We start from the raw sequence: 17,320 nt of genomic DNA, 5'->3' as shown, positions 1-17,320 counted from the left end.
AAAATTCTTGTAGGAAACAATGGGAGAAATCTTAAGAAGGAAAATTCAAAGAGAAACCGCTTTCAGGTAGGTTGGGCGTGCAATGGTTGTCAAAAATAGGGTCAATACAATAAATTAAACAGAAGACAAGTAATCCTCTTCTCAGAACTAGGGGATCAATCTATCATTGCCACCTCCGAAATACAATAAAATAATATAATTTGTTCTTGCAGAGTGCTGCAACCACTCTCAAGGCAAAATGCAAGAATACCAATAAGTTATACCAATCACAAAATTTGGAACTAGTACTTGTAAAGATGCAAATTTTTTAAAATACACAGAAAATAAAGTAAATACTGATTAATGTAAGTGAAAACTAACAATATTGGTCCCTTCATTAATTGTAGATCTATGGCTATTGGCCATTCTGCAGCTGAGTCAGTGCTGGGCCGGCCAATCTGATGGATGGACCTTTCTATCTAATGATTTCAATGTTCCAATACAATGTTTGTATAGGATATCTTTTCCTATTGACAGGAGAACAGCTTGGCAGTAGTGCAGTGGATTGAAAGTGCCGCATCAGGATACCAAGAAGAGACAGAATAGAGGGGGAGAATTAATAATAATTTATCTATATTGTATTACTTATATTTTAGTACTAATGACTAACAACAGAGATGAGGTTTGCACAACTGATTAGAGCTGCAATCAGGGTATGCTAAACTAAAGTAGTGCTTCTTCAGCCTGGATTTAAAAGCTAAAACTGAAGGAGCATTTCTTATAGTAGCAGGCACACAGCCTTGGGGTCCTGTAACTAAAAGTTCAACCTCCCACTGTTATTTTATTAATGCTTGGAATCATAAGCAGATAGGCTACTTCTGGGATCTTAATGTTTGTTCTGGTTTGTAATTAATGATAAGTTTAGATAAGTAAGCAGGACCTTGGCCATTTAAGGCATTATATGTTAAAAGAAGGATTTTGAAATCTGCCCTAAACTGGGAGCCAAGGATTTTAAAAGTGTAGTTATGTGTTTGTACTTTGTAGTACTTGTAACAATTCTTGCAGCAGCATCTTGAATTAATTGAAAGCTGTATAAGAAGTATTCTTAATAGCCTGTGAATACCTCACTGAAGTCAATCCTTCTAGAAATTAATGCATGAATCGTTTCTCAGTATCCTGCATATTTTAAAAAATTCTTAATTTTCCAACAGTTTTAAAATGTGAAAATATGTTTTGGATAGTCTTGTAATTTATACTTTAAGTGCCATGTTGGTGTCAAAGATAATGCCTAGATTGTGTGCTGATTCAATAAAACTAATTGTGATTTCATCTGAGTTAAATATATGTGGAGATACACTCAAAAAATGACCAAATATTCTCTAATAACTCTCGTTAGGATAAAGCAATCTGAATGAAACAAAGTGCAATATGCTCCTCAGTATATGGAGCTTTGAACAAGCCAGGATGCCCCTCCGTCAGAGCGATAAGGTAGGCGGCAACAGCCGTCGCAACGTTTAACCTCCGTTTTCAACTTCTGGGTGCATACCGCCCGTACTCCTTCACTTAGTAACTCAACTTCTCATCAGGATGGTGGTGTACAGTATTGAGTATCTTCATGGTGCAAAACCTATTGGGTCACCAGTTTGTTTAAGTAAAGTCAGAATCAACTGGATGATCGTTGGATGGTTACTTCCAGCAAGATGGAACATTGTGTCGCACATCGGCAAGGAGCATGGCAGAAATTGAGTCGCCCTTCGGCAACAGGAAAAGTAAAAGTCTATTGGAAGATTTGAAGGAAAACATCCAACGTGAAATTGCTGCTATTCCCCCTGAGACGCTTTGTGATAAGTTCAGGAACTTGGAGCACCGCCTCAGAATGTGTCTGGCAGAAAATGGAAACCACTTCCAGCATTGCAATCGATTACATATACTGTATGTCAACATATATAGCATATTTTTGTGGTTCAGATTGCTTCATGCTAACGGGAGTTACAACAGAATATTCTGGGCCTCTTTCAAGTGAATCTCCTTGTACTATTTTGATCAGCATCATTCCTTCCAGTAATTAACAATTCTGTCATATGTTTATATAGAGAGAAGTAGTTCTTTCCATCCACTACTTTAACTCACTAACCTATCTAATTAAGGACATCATCAAATAAATGTCTTTTAATCTAAAAGAAGGATATAACTGGGTGTCATTTGTGTATGAGTGAAAATTAACATTACATTTTCTAATGATAGATTGCAGTGAAAACATTAAAGGTCTCAGTCCTGAGGTCTGTAAGAGACCATATCTCGCCTCCATGTATAATGATTACTATATACAGTATAACTAAACCAGGCATGAACATTGCCTGTGAGCCCAATGTAAAATAGTGTAGTGCCTGTGTATTTAAATAGAACAGTTAATGATGCAAAATGTTGTGCTTGAATGTAACAATGTAATTAATGTGGAATTTCCATCATCAGAGGATATCATAGTCTTTTACAATATGTTTTAGTGCCATTTCTGCACTATGACCAGTGTGAAAGGCAGACTGGAATTTCTCATGTAAATTGTGATGTTTAAGGTAATACATAAGCAGAGTGTGAACTACATTTTCAAGTATTTTAGAGAGAAGGGTAAATTTGAAATGTGTCTGTAATTATTAAGTATACATGGATCTAGGTCTGGCAGAACATCCATTAAGTTTTTTTTTTTCATTTTTTGTTGGCACTGGGTCTATGAACAGGTAACTAGGTTTCATTTTAGAAATTAAAGGTAAGACTTTCTGTTCTGTTAAAAGATTAAAATTGCCAAGATGGTGTGTGCGATGCAAGACAGAGTTTGCCAATCTAGTATTAAGTATGCAACATGAAGCTGAAATCTGGATCTTATGTTGGGAATTTTCTCAATAAAGATGTCTTGACTGCTAATTTTGAAATTCCCCATGGTATTAATAAAGTTTATCTTATCTAGTCTAATCAAATCTAATGTCTGCCAGTATTTTGCACTATAGTTCATTTCTTATATTAGACACTGTTATAAACAATACACAATGGCAATTACTGTTATCTATTAATCTAGGTTGGCAGTCTTAGTGGGCCATAAAAAGAGCTTTTCTGTACCTTTTAGCATTCACTGTCCTTGCAGCTCACAGACCTGCAGCTTTGCTGTTCTCCATCTATACTCCAGGTTTTGACACTTTAATATAAGAGCTTCATGGCTCTCATTAAAGCAGTGTGAATTTCTATGCACTTCCATTACTTTTGTTTTAATGGGCGCTACAGTATTCAAAGCCTCTCTTAAAAGTCACATTATAGTTTGATGTTAGCTGATCTATATTGTTTTCCACAATTATACTTGACTTTCTAAAAGTGTGATGCATTTTGAGTTTGAGTTACAATCTAGATGTTGCACTGTCCTTGTTTTAATATGTGAATGTTCTGTTAGGGGCAAAACCAAATCAAATTTAATTAAGTAGTGATCATAAATAACCTTCATTTAATAAAATAATATTTAAATGTTGACTTTCAACTCTGTATGTAATAATTAGATCTAATGTGTGGTTATAATTATTAGTTGGGCTGTTAAGAATCTGAAAAAATATTCATTTTATACCTGCAGTTGTAGGTACCCTAGGCAGTGCCTACCAGCAAGCTAATAGCATCACCAGTCTAAAACTGATACATTTGCCATGTTTGCTCATCAGTCTACACTCAATAACCCAAAATGATTTAAAGAGAAAACATGTTTTGAAACAGGGCTGCAAATGTATTAAAAATCAAAAACTGAAACTTCTCATTTATGTTAGTATATGGACCCTTTGCAGTGGCACTCGAAATTGTGGTCAAGTGCATCCGGTTTCCTTTAATTATCGTTGAGATGCGTCTAGAACATGATTTGAGCCCAGCTCAGGAAAAATTAATTGATTGAACATCATTTAGAAAAGTACACACCTGTGTATATAAGGTCCCACAACTCACGGTGCATGACAGGATAAAAACCAAGCCATGAAATGCAAGGAACTCTCTGTACACCTCTGTGATAAAATTGTGGTGAGATACAGATCAGGGCAAGGATATAAAACAGGGCTGCTGTTCAAAAAAAATTGCAATTAATCACCCAAATTTGTAATTGAAATGAACTGTATATTTCTTCATGTGCAATAATATTTTTATATAAAGCAGAAATAACTCAATGATTAGTTTCTAATACAAAACAGTTTTAGTAACTACGTGCCTAGGCATATTAAATTATTTAAGTTAGTTTAGTGAAAATTTCTCTGTAACAGAAACAAGTGAATAAATAGTCAAATCAGTCAATGACTTTTTTTTTTGAGCTACATTCCAATGCATACCAGTACTTTGAATAGTTATGTCAATAATCCAGGGTATGGTTGAGGTGCTGCCTCAAGCGAAGAAGTTCTTGTTCAAGAGTGAGATGAGTGGGAGCAAGAGATTAAGGTGGAATGGAGAGGCATCAGCAGTTATGGGGATGTTGTACCACAGTTGTGATAAGGAGAGAGCTGAGCCAAAAAGCAAAACTTTCAATTTATTACTTAATCTACATTCTTGTCATCACTGTTGATCACAAGCTTTGGACAGTGAGTGAAAGAGTTATATCCCTGAAGTTCTTTTGCAAGATGTCTGGGCTCAGCCTTAGAGACAGGGTGAATACAGTCATATCCCTCAAAGCTTCCTAAACATCACCTGTACCATTATGCATCTTTCTCTGTATTACTTCTGCCAACCTGTAAGGCAAATACTGATATTATATTCATCAGTTGTCTACTTTCTCTGCCTATGTTTGTGACATAAGTACAATAACACCAGCATTTCCAAAAGTGTGACCCATCCACTTTTACTTTCCTCTATTCCAACTAGTCCTTTCCGAGGCTTTTTCCAGTTTTCCTATAACACCCAATATTCCAGATTAATATCCTTATGCGCTCTCATTCGCAACTTTTATTCAGTGTTTCTCCTTTTTCTCCCTTGCCACCAAACCATCCTTACCATAGTGCATTAGGTCTAGGACCCTCATAAACTGGGTTTTGCTTGCCTGTGGTTTACTATAGATGGGTTTGATGTAGGCAAATGGGAGCTCCCACAAGGTACTATGGTTTTCACCCCACCCATGCTTTTTAACTCTCATCATCATGTTGAAATTTTTTAGGACTGGATTTCTTTCCTGATAAATACCTCTTTTAACAACCATTTACAACAAGCAACCTTATTCTTTTCCTAGGTCACAGAGTTAAAACATGTACATGTCTAAAATCTGATGTTCTGTATTTCAGATTTTAATCCATCACTGAAACTTTTTTCACTTCTTTTAAAGGCTGCTAAATCTAACCCCAGGTATTTTTCTAACTGAATTGTAAATTGATCATGAAATATTGAACAAAAGACTAAATATCTTGATGTTCAAAGTACAAAATGTTATTCACGGAGACATGAAGCAAATTGCCATCTCCTTAGAACTTTTGAGGATGGTTAAGATTTGTTTTGAAAGATAAAGTAAGTGACTGATATTATTTGATGGATGTTGCTAAGTGTAATGCTCAGCTTCCACAGCTCACTTCACTCGGGTTATAGAAAACAGATGGAAAACATTAATTTTTTATAAGAGCAGGTTTTTTTGGTAATTATAGAAATAAATGGAATGGTTTGGAGCAAGAAAGTTTTAGAAAAAGTGAGTAAAAAAAGAACAGCTGAAACATGAAAGAGACTTATTATGATACAAAAAAGAAAGAAGAAGTGGACAGAGCAAAAATCAAAGGTTAGTGATCAATTTGCTTGGACAATGGTTTAATTCTTCTCTATTAACTCTTTTGGAGTTACTTAATCTGTTTACGTCCTTCTGAAACTGCATATTCACACAGTTAACTCGAGGTTAAGGATAAAAGGTCCCCAATTCCTTCTTTGTCGTCTGTGACTCAATGAAAGCATCTGCTGGAAAAATTATTTACATTACTCATTGCTGGCCATTGTATGCTAATGCACTCTTCAGAAAAAGTAATCTAAAAATAAACAGTTTGCCCATCTGGAATGCAGCAAAACAAAATATTAAAGAAGGCTAATGTATAAGAATAATAAGAATGATGGGTACATGACACTGGAAATATTAAACCAATATTTACTTTTAGATATACAGAAAGAAGAAAAAATTTATTCAAAATTTGAAATAATAAAATGACAGAAATGAATACATTTCCAATGAATTTTGGTTAATTAGCTACAGTATTATTAATCACAATCTACAGACTAGAGTTTTTTTTTTTTAAATCATTACAAGGAAGATCATATTTTGAATGGTACTTTTTTGTGTGTTTTCAAATAATAATATATGATAATAATGAAGCTCCTTTCCTACCACGCAGTAGAACATTTATCCTGGTATCCAAGCTTCCGGACATAGTCACAGAGTCAGTGTATTAATTAGCAAATAAGTATACTTATGGAGTTATTTTGATTCCGAGGTTAGCATTTTGGCTTTGTTGCTTTCTGATTTTTTGACCCTAGCAAGATGCAGACTTCACCTTTTGGGCTTGACTTCCTGTGCCATGTTTAGACACCAGACAGCATCAGTGCTTTACAAAAAGTGTCAATATTTTATATATGACAATATATTATATGGCAGTACTGCACTGAATCATATCATTCAATTAAAACAAATAAGTAAAATGTTGAATTTTAGCATTTTGTGTTTTTAACAAGAGACAATACAAAAAAAAAACTAATTAGGTTTTTAACATTGACAGTGCTTCTTTAAAGGTGTAAGTAACTTAATCCAATTACTAAAACAAATAGTTAAATAAGTAACTAAATAACTGTTACTGATAAAGAGTGTCACTAAAAATAGTACATGTCCTGTATCCTTAATCCAAAATGCCTGGGACCAGAAGTATTTCAGATTTCGGATATTTTCAGATTATGGAATATTTGCATGCGTATGACAAATTTATTAAAACTCAAAGGTTAGAGGGCCAATGTTGCATATTTGCACTGAAGAACGTTTTTTTGGTTTTTCGTCCACTGCTACTGTTATCATTTCTTAGGTAACTGAGTGACAGGTCAAGAACAATTTAGCCTTATGCCCTCTGCACTGAAAGTTATCAACCAACCGACATAGTTCTACATTCACTTTTCATTTGTTGTGGGTGTACATATTTAAAACATAACAAGTTTTTGCAAACATCTAAAGATCAATTTGTAGAAGTATTCAATTTCCCTAATATAATTGGAGCACTTTACTACACTCACATTGCAATAAGGCCATCTAGCGTGAATGAAGCTACTTTTGTTCACCATAAGCAGTTACATTTCATTAAAGCACACAATCATCTGAAATTTAAGGGTGCTGCACAACACTTTTGTACAGTAACACATGTGTTATGGTGTCTGTTCAAAAGGAACAGACATTGTCTCATCACTGGGTACACCTGCCTCTGGATCGTCAATTGTGTGTCACTGCTTTTCAAGGGTCCATCCAGTTTTTGGCAAATCTAAGCATAGTTTTATAAATGAGAACCATGGTGTGGAATTTTCCACAAGTGGTTTCATGCCTGTGCCCAAAAAAGTTTTAGATTTCAGAGCATTTCGAATTTTGAAATGTCAGATTAGGAAGACCCATCCTGTACTACTGTGATTTGTTCTTTTTGTTATTTTCTTAGTGTTCTTTTTGCTTTGACTATGGCTATTCTACCATTGTTTTCAAGTATCTCCTGGGGCCTCATGCATAACGCCGTGCGTAGAACTCACACTATAACATGACGTAAGCACACAGAAAAATCCAGATGCATAAATTTGTGCGTTCGCCAACTTCTGCGTTCTTCCGCTACATAAATCCCGGTCAGCGTGAAAAGTAACGCTCGTGCACGTGCCTGCTGTCCCGCCCCAACTCCTCCCAGAATTATGCCTCTTTGAATATGCAAATCAATTTAAATAGCCCTTAAGCTCAGTCTTCTGTGAAAAGACAATGGGAAAAGCAAGAAGGAAAATGGAAGAATTTCAGTGAATACCAAGTGGAGGCAAGAAAAAATGTACTATTTGTTGGTTTAAACAGTGGTATAAATAAGAAAAGGAAGCTGATCGACTGACATAGTGTATTGGAGAAACTTGAAAGCTCAACTTCACAAAGTCGCACAGTGCCCGAAATAAAAAAGAAGTTGTCAGATATCAAAGTCTCCGTGAAAGGGCGAGTCGTAACCCACCATCTGAGTGTCATATGAAAGCTTATTAGGGTACAGAAAAAAAAAAGCACACAGTGGGGGAAAAAGCACAAAATGTCAACTTCAATCTCAAAATTTCCACTTTAATTACGTAGTTTATTTTTCCATTAAAGTAGAACATCATAAACTTCATCTAAAAATCGTTTAATTAACCAGTTTCTTAAATCACATCTTAATTAAAGTAGTACGTTAAATGCTTTGTTTTGTATGTGTTCTTCTATGTGCTGTATGCGTGTGAATCACTACGTGCTTCTTAAACCAGCTTTCTCTTCCTCCGACAGGACACAGAATCCATTACATTCGTGATATTACAGCTCTCTGCATAACTAAAATACTGAGATGTACAGTGGTGTGAAAAACTATTTGCCCCCTTCCTGATTTCTTATTCTTTTGCATGTTTGTCACACAAAATGTTTCTGATCATCAAACACATTTAACGATTAGTCAAATATAACACAAGTAAACACAAAATGCAGTTTTTAAATGATGGTTTTTATTATTTAGGGAGAAAAAATCCAAACCTATATGGCCCTGTGTGAAAAAGTAATTGCCCCTGAACCTAATAACTGGTTGGGCCACCCTTAGCAGCAATAACTGCAATCAAGCGCTTGCGATAACTTGCAATGAGTCTTTTACAGCGCTCTGGAGGAATTTTGGCCCACTCATCTTTGCAGAATTGTTGTAATTCAGCTTTATTTGAGGGTTTTCTAGCATGAACCGCCTTTTTAAGGTCATGCCTTAGCATCTCAATTGGATTAAGGTCAGGACTTTGACTAGGCCACTCCAAAGTCTTCATTTTGTTTTTCTTCAGCCATTCAGAGGTGGATTTGCTGGTGTGTTTTGGGTCATTGTCCTGTTGCAGCAGCCAAGATCGCTTCAGCTTGAGTTGACGAACAGATGGCCGGACATTCTCCTTCACGATTTTTTGGTAGACAGTAGAATTCATGGTTCCATCTATCACAGCAAGCCTTCCAGGTCCTGAAGCAGCAAAACAACCCCAGACCATCACACTACCACCACCATATTTTACTGTTGGTATGATGTTCTTTTCTGAAATGCTGTGTTCCTTTTACGCCAGATGTAACGGGACATTTGCCTTCCAAAAGTTCAACTTTTGTCTCATCAGTCCACAAGGTATTTTCCCAAAAGTCTTGGCAATCATTGAGATGTTTCTTAGCAAAATTGAGATGAGCCCTAATGTTCTTTTGCTTAACAGTGGTTTGCGTCTTGGAAATCTGCCATGCAGGCCGTTTTTGCCCAGTCTCTTTCTTATGGTGGAGTCGTGAACACTGACCTTAATTGAGGCAAGTGAGGCCTGCAGTTCTTTAGACGTTGTCCTGGCGTCTTTTGTGACCTCTCAGATGAGTCGTCTCTGCGCTCTTGGGGTAATTTTGGTCGGCCGGCCACTCCTGGGAAGGTTCACCACTGTTCCATGTTTTTGTCATTTGTGGATAATGGCTCTCACTGTGGTTCGCTGGAGTCCCAAAGCTTTAGAAATGGCTTTATAACCTTTACCAGACTGATTGATCTCAATTACTTCTGTTCTCATTTGTTCCTGAATTTATTTGGATCTTGGCATGATGTCTAGCTTTTGAGGTGCTTTTGGTCTACTTCTCTGTGTCAGGCAGCTCCTATTTAAGTGATTTCTTGATTGAAACAAGTGTGGCAGTAATCAGGCCTGGGGGTGGCTACGGAAATTGAACTCAGATGTGATACACCACAATTAGGTTATTTTTAACAAGGGGCATTTACTTTTCACACAGGGCCATGTAGGTTTGGATTTTTTCTCCTAAATAATAAAACCATCATTTAAAAACTGCATTTTGTGTTTACTTGTGTTATATTTGACTAATGGTTAAATGTGTTTGATGATCAGAAACATTTTGTGTGACAAACATACAAAAGAATAAGAAATCAGGAAGGGGGCAAATAGTTTTTCACACCACTGTATATGTGATATCATTTTCATGATGATAGGAGTTAAAGCACGTTATTAAACATGGGCACATGGTGGCATGGTGATTGTGTGCGACCTTCGATGAAATCATTTATTGCAGCAGTACTCAGGGGCGGCAATAGGCTCGTGGCGGCCCTGGGCAGAGAAAGAATCGGTGGTCCTTATTCCCGCCAATGTCAATATGGTATCTTATGCACGGCGGATGGCCACGTCCGTTGCAGACACTGCATAGCCGCCTCGTGACCATGACACAAGCGTTTAACTTTTGCTGAAATTTGCCGCTGCGTTTTTAGCTGTATCATTATTTTCTCTTTCTGTTTTATATTCAATATATATTGGCATGGTGGCCCCTGGGATTTGGCGGCCCTGTGCAGGTGCACAGTTTGCACATGCCTAAGGCCGCCCCTGTATTACTGTCTGTTTAAAACGTACTGACCTCCAATTCCTGTCCTTTCTTTTCTTTCTGCAAGTAACTGATCACCACACAATCAGCTCTGTAATAGAAGTCAAACCTTCTGTAAGCTTATAACGCCGATTCTTCAAAACTTTTAAGGAACATTGAAATATCTTCGTAGTACATTTTTAATTATTCTATCCTTCATGCCAGTCCCAGTGAAGCATACAGTGCGAGGCAGGAACAATCTGTGAGTGGAGCGCCAGATCCTTGCTAGCGTAGCAACACTGTGTCCTTTAATTATTAAAAATATAGTTTATTTAAAGGAAGTTAAAGTTTTATCTGTATAATATAATAAACATATTTTGCTGCGTTTCATTTTAAAAATGATATCATATGTAAATGCGTGCTTTATAAAGTGGCTCAAGTTGTGCAATATTATAACTGTAGTGCAAGTTTACAGTGAGTTGATCTACAAGGATCAGTTGATGGACTGATTGAGTGCATTTAGAGCTCTTGGGATGAAACTCTTTCTGAACTGCGAGGTCCGTACAGGAAAGGCTTGAAGCGTTTGCCACGTGAGAAGCAGTACAAATAGGAAGCACGGCTGAGGCAGCGTGTGCTTGATGCTGTATACCAATAATTCTGTTTTCAATCAGCTGCTCCGAGTGGTGCAGTGAGAGTAATATGGAAAAAGATGATCCGCTGTGGCAACCCCTAACGGAAGCAGCTGAAAGAAGAAGGTGCAGTGAGAGTAACAACGTTAAAGCAGTTATGGTATTTGGAATAGTTTGACCATTCCATGGACCATTATATTGCTACTGGTTAATTACAATTAGATGCATTAAACTAATAAACAATATGCGGGTGTAAAAGGAACAGACTCGACACATGCAAAAAAGGTTTGGGACAGCCACCCGTATAATATTCCTAGCTGCAAAGGATTCTTTAAGTTTCAACAGAGTTGTTGTTAGTACAGAGTCAAAGACAGAGCTGATGAAGGTTGGAAAAGATGGCAGTTTTAAGTGGTCAGACAGGAAGTGATGTAGGGTCACCGGAAGTGATGTAGGGCGACCAGAAGTGATGATTTCCTGGCATCAGCCTGGGCGCCGGAACAGGAAGTGACTTTCTTCTGGGCACCGGAACAGGAAGTGATGTTTTCTGGGCGCCAGAACAGGAAGTGACATTATTCTGGATGCCAGAACCGGAAGTGACATTGTTCTAGGCGCCAGAACCGGAAGTGACGTTCTTGGTTCAAATAGGTTTTCCCGTGGATGGTCTGAAGAGATAACAGGAGAAGGTTTAGTGCACCCCACCCTCCCCTGGCCTGGCGTGGAATTACCTTTACTTGGTCCACACAACGTCCCCCTACTCTCACGTGTGTGACAGTCGTTAATTTCACGTTATTTATAAAACCGTGTCAGGGAAGTGGATTTGAAAAAGAAAGATAAACCATACAGGAACAGTAGCACTGCTTTGACGCAGGGTGCCGGCAGTCTGCAAAACCGAGTGGAGAACTTGCGTACGACAGGGTATGAGGTACCATGGAAATGTGGGTGGCTTTACGCCAAGTTTAGGTTTTATACACAACGATTTGAAAGTGGAAACATTCTTACACAACATTTCTGTGTGTACACACCGTTTATGCATGAGGCCCCTAGACATTATGGAAACATGGCTGTGTGGTTCTGCCATTTTGGGAGACTGCATAAGCTGAATTGAAAGTACGGAAGAATATCAGCACTTCTGATTTTTTTTTTTTTTTTATTATTATCAGATTCACCTTTTGACCATCTTTTTCCAGGATAATATTTTAAATATTAGTTTTGTGTTTTTGTTTATTTGTTTATTAATGCTCACCTAGAAAGGTTGAGAAGGTAAAGAAAGCTCCTATGTGGAAGAAAACTGTACCAGTCACCCCTGCTGGATGTCCTGTTCTCCCTTTATGTTGAGGAAAATAAGTTCAGGCAGGAGGAAGCATCAGTCAATCTTCTTTATTCTCTTAATTTTGCAAAGGTAATACTCATTAAATACATATCATCATAGCAATAAAAACTAAGTGCTACAAAGAGGACTTTGTGCTGCATCCTTTTAGTTACACCTTAAAAGGTCACTATCAACCTGGTCCAGTTGGTCAGATGGCTGTTTGTCAGTTTCGTTATCCTTAAAAGCTCATGACCTTAAGGTACTCAAGTACACCGGCCTCTTAAACTTTGGTACGCCCACACAGTCTCAAGCGTACCCTGCACAGTCCAGTCAACCACAAGTTCCCTGTTTCACTCTTATCATGACTCGTTAGCCGCAGACACTCCAAGCAGCTTAAATGTCAAAGCAAGCACGCCCTAGAAGAAAAGCACTTTTAACTTTATCTTTTATTTTTTGAAGCCTTACTGTTACTGCAATACTAACTAATAAACCACACTGCCCTTTTCTTACTTAGTTCAAACTTCTTTGATATAGCAAGCACCAAATTATACTGTTGTATATGATTGTACAACAATGCTTTTGTCGATTACTTTATGTTCAGGTTTTGATTGCTATGGTCTGCATCTTTTGGGACGTATGACATCCTGAGGGAAGGGTGTGGTTTAAAAAACACGCTGTATGGAGAGTTGGTTAAACAGGGTTAAAAATAAACAGCATTTGAAACGTTATTCTGGGTGTGTTGCTATTTCAACCTAAAGAACATTACATATACAGTAGAACCTCGGTTCACGACCATAATTCGTTCCAAAACTCTGGTCATAAACCAATTTGGTCGTGAACCAAAGCAATTTCCCCCATAGGATTGTATGTAAATACAATTAATCCGTTCCACACCATACGAACTGTATGTAAATATATATATATATTTTTTTAAGTTTTTAAGCACAAATATAGTTAATTAAACCGTAGAATGCACAGCGTTATAGTAAACTAAATGTAAAAACATTGAATAACACTGAGAAGACATTGAACAATAGAGAAAACTAACACTGCAATAGTTTGCGCTATAGCGCTACCAACTGCTGGCTAAAAGCACTTTTTTTAATGAGTTTTAAGCACAGGGCAAAAAAATGAAGATTTGAAAAAATCTGTAATTTATTAAACCACCAAGAAAAATGAACATTGCAACAATGCATGCTATGAACCAATCGCTGGAAACAGAAGTGAAATCAAAATCAAGCCCAGTGCATTCTTTAACTGACTTCCTACCTTAATACGTCCAGATCTCTCTCGCGCTGCCTGTGTATCTGTATCTCGCGCTGCCTCTGTGTGTGTGTGTCGCACTCTCTCTGGCGCTGCCTCTGTGTGTGTGTGTGTGTGTGTGTCACACTCTCTCTCGCGCTGCCTCTGTGTGTGTGTGTCACACTCTCTCTGGCGCTGCCTCTGTGTGTGTCACACTCTCTCGCTCTGCCTGTGTGTCTGCATCTCGCTGCCTCTGTGTGAGTGTGTCGCGCTCTCTCATGCTGCCTATGTGTGTGTGTTTGTGTGTGTCCCGCTCTCTCGCTCTCTACACAGGAAATGCACAGGGAGAGACTGAACATGTACAAACCGAAAGGGAAACTGGCTTGTTCGTATACCGAGTGTGTGGTCGTGAACCGAGGCAAAAGTTTGGCAAACTTTTTGGTCGTAAACCGAGTTGTACGTGTACCGAGACGTTCGTGAACCGAGGTTCCACTGTACCTCAACTTTTAAGCTTAAGCTCAAAAAAGACAGCATACTGTAAAACCAGTAAGCAATGTAGCTGGTTTTTTCTTGTCTTGTCAGCACACCTATATTACATGCCAGGTGCACATCGAACCAGTGATCCGAATCCGAGTTTTACAACCACAAGCTCTGTGTAGTTCTGCCATCTAGCTTTCTTTTTCAATCAAATGATAGGTCTGTAGGGATTTTTACATTACATGCTATTCAGTGGCACAATATGCAGAATTTTACGTTCCTGCATGGTTATAACACACCAGTCATTATTATCTTAATTATCATCAACAGCAGCATCACACAAGAAAACTGATTAACTTTTAAAATTCTAACAGGGGTAATTGGTACATTTGTCACATTTACCTTCTGTATATGAATTGAGAATTTAGAAATTTGATTTTGTTAAGATTATTTGAGTAAAAATAAGTATTATAATGATGAGAATCTAAAAGTAATATTTCTGTTTACTAAATATGTTACTTCACTTGCAGGTTGTTACTTGTGTTAAATTAGCCACATTATTATGTACAGCAGGGGTCCCCAACTCCGGTCCTGGAGAGCCCCAGTGGCTGAAGGTTTTCATTCTAATCCTTTTCTTAATTAATGATGTGTTTTTGCTGCTAATTAACTTCTTTTGAATTAATTTTACTTGACTTGTTTTTTAACATTTGTTCCCCTGAATTTCTTCATTGTTCCTCTGAATTGCTTCATTTCTTTCCTTAAATGGCACCTAAACAGAAATGAAATGTGAAGTGAGTGAGCCAACAGAAGACCAAGTAAGTCAGGGCTTGAAACGCCAACCAATTTCACTCCAATCAGTTTCTAAATTAGGCTGTGATTCTTGTTGTTAATTAAACCTGTTCTTTAATTCCATGGCTTGTTGCTGCTATTATTGCATACATTTTCAAAATTGTTGAATTTTAATTTGCTTTTCTAAGAGCACTGTTAAAATGTTTTGGGGACCTGAGCAGATCAGCATTCTTGAGACATTCACCTTTCTTTATTTTCAGATATTGTATGATCGGCAATGTTGGTCATGTTTTGGTTCATTTTGTATCTTATTATTGTTTGGCTGCTAATTAAGGAAAAAGAAGCAATTAAGGGGTTTGAGTCTTCAAGAGCAAGTAAAATAAAATTAATTGAAAAGAAGTTAAATAGGAGCAAAAACAAGTCACTAATTAAGAAAAAGGTTAGCATGAAAATCTGCAGCCACTGTGGCCCTCCAGGACCGGAGCTGGGGACCCCTGATGTACAGTATATTGTTCAGAATATTTTTAATCCTTGTTTGAAATCATTTAATTTGATCATGAATTTAAGAAGGAAAAGATCACATAAAATATTTTTTCAAGTGAAGCAATGTTTGGCAGAGTTTTAGGAGTGAACACGTTTGGGCTGCTTGGACTCAGGAAACTGGAGTACATTTTCATCTTCCTTCTCTCCTATCCATATTGGTTCTAAGTGAACTTTGAATTGGTGCAACACACAATTCATCTATGTGCTACAACATACTACACCAGTAAATTACAGCATATTACTGAAGAAGTCTTTTTAAAAAACTTGTATAAACTGAATACGGTAAAAGCATACGTTTTATAACTCTGTATGTAAAGATGTGAAATGCCATATTTCTGAGACTGTATGTAGTTTTTACCTCAATATCACATGAACGATGTAACACTGCTGATTTTTTAAAACTATAAAGTATATGTTATATAAAAAGACAGAAGTAACTAAATATTTTCTGCATATGCAAATGCAGATTATGAAGAGACAGAATAGAAATAATCTAATTTAGCAGTGCACACAATAGTCCAACTCTCAAACTCTCAGATTTTGATTTGAAGCCAACAGTGCAGGGCAGTAATGGAAATAAGTTGTAGTTAACTTATCAACCATTATCTTACCTTCAACGTTTTACTGAGATATTACATTTTGTAATTTAGGAAAATGTGCATTTAATGAAACATTTCAAAACGTAAACGCATTTTGTCTTAAAATGATATGAAAGGGAACTGGCTGCACAAGTTGTTGTTACTGTAACGTTTTCCTATTTTTAATTAAACCAACTTCTATGTTTTAAATATGAGGTAAGTGAATAATGGAGTAACCTTCAAATGGCATGTTATTTGTGTTGAACAATTAAAATCTGCATATTGTTTTTTTAACATTCTAATTTAAATACATTTTATACCTAGTGAGTCAATTACATTTAGAAGTCATATGCCACTTTTAAAAACTAAATATTTGTGCTGAGAAAAAATGTGAGATCACAGTTGAAGAGTAAGCCTGTTATCAGAAGATATAAAAAAGGAAATATATATTTGAAATGCTGTCAAGGTGTAAATGCCTCATTTACACAACAAAGTCATTCCAGAGCTCACAGTCTGTCACTTAGGTTTGCTGTTTACTTCTAGATGTGAAGAGTTTGTACCTTGATTATTTGAGTGACATGTTGGATTTCAAAAATTAAACAACTAATGTTCTGCTCCACTTCAATAAATATGTTTCATCGGAATATAAGCAGAAATGTATTATGTGTTCATTTACAATATACTTAAATGTATTTGTAGTACCAGTATCATATTAATTGTCTCAGTTTGAAATTTATTAATAAATGTTTAAAAAAATCTGTAATCTCAAAAAATCTTTGATATAACATCACAGGTAATGACAACAATCTATTTTTGCATCTAGATGAGTCAAAATATTGAAAATGGAAAACAATCTAAAACTTGAAAATGATAAAAAGAGAAAAATTGAGTGTTAAGTTACAGAAATATCTTATAGAAAATGTTTAAAACAATAATAAACAGAAATAATCCACACTTGCACCACATAAGTAGGAGGTAAACTTTTGGACATCTTGGATGCCTAAAATTAACCTCTGCCAAGAAATACATTTAATGACATGAAAATGCATGAATGAGAGAAATGGTCACCTTATTGGTAGAAACTCGGGCCACTGTAAAATGAAGATATTTCAGAAAGGAAAAAATAACTGTTTGGTGGAAGAGACATACAAAGCCCCAGTATCTAGAAAGAGAATCATTTGGCAAAAACATTAAAGTTCAGTGGGAAAAAGTTGACCCT

This window comes from Polypterus senegalus, chromosome 2 (genome assembly GCF_016835505.1).
Source record: "Polypterus senegalus isolate Bchr_013 chromosome 2, ASM1683550v1, whole genome shotgun sequence".
Taxonomy (NCBI): Eukaryota; Metazoa; Chordata; class Cladistia; order Polypteriformes; family Polypteridae; genus Polypterus; species Polypterus senegalus.
This window is presented reverse-complemented; position numbering follows the sequence as displayed.